The sequence below is a fragment of the Takifugu rubripes genome, chromosome 10, assembly GCF_901000725.2.
Source record: "Takifugu rubripes chromosome 10, fTakRub1.2, whole genome shotgun sequence".
Lineage (NCBI taxonomy): Eukaryota > Metazoa > Chordata > Actinopteri > Tetraodontiformes > Tetraodontidae > Takifugu > Takifugu rubripes.
In genome coordinates this window covers 3130789-3131259 of record NC_042294.1, presented here as the reverse complement: position 1 = coordinate 3131259, position 471 = coordinate 3130789, and positions in this window count along the sequence as shown.

Here is a 471-nt window from a genome sequence, read left to right as displayed (position 1 = left end):
AAGAAAAATGTGTCTCCTGACCAAAAGTGATGGTTTCCCCACGAGCAGACGTCAAAAACCTCATAATGTGACCGCAGCATGATTTTTCAGATGATCATGTTGCATTCCCCTCTGTTTTGAGAAAAATGTGTCTCCTGACCAAAAGTGATGGTTTCCCCACGAGAAGACGTCAAAAACCTCATAATGTGACCGCAGCATGAGTTTTCAGATGATCATGTTGCATTCACCTCCGTTTTGAGAAAAATGTGTCTCCTGACCAAAAGTGATGGTTTCCCCACGAGCAGACATCAAAAACGTCATAATGTGACTGCAGCATGAGTTTTCAGATGATCATGTTGCATTCACCTCTGTTTTGAGAAAAATGTGTCTCCTGACCAAAAGTGATGGTTTCCCCCACGAGAAGACGTCAAAAACGTCATAATGTGACCGCAGCATGAGTTTTTCAGATGATCATTTGCATTCACCTCTGTT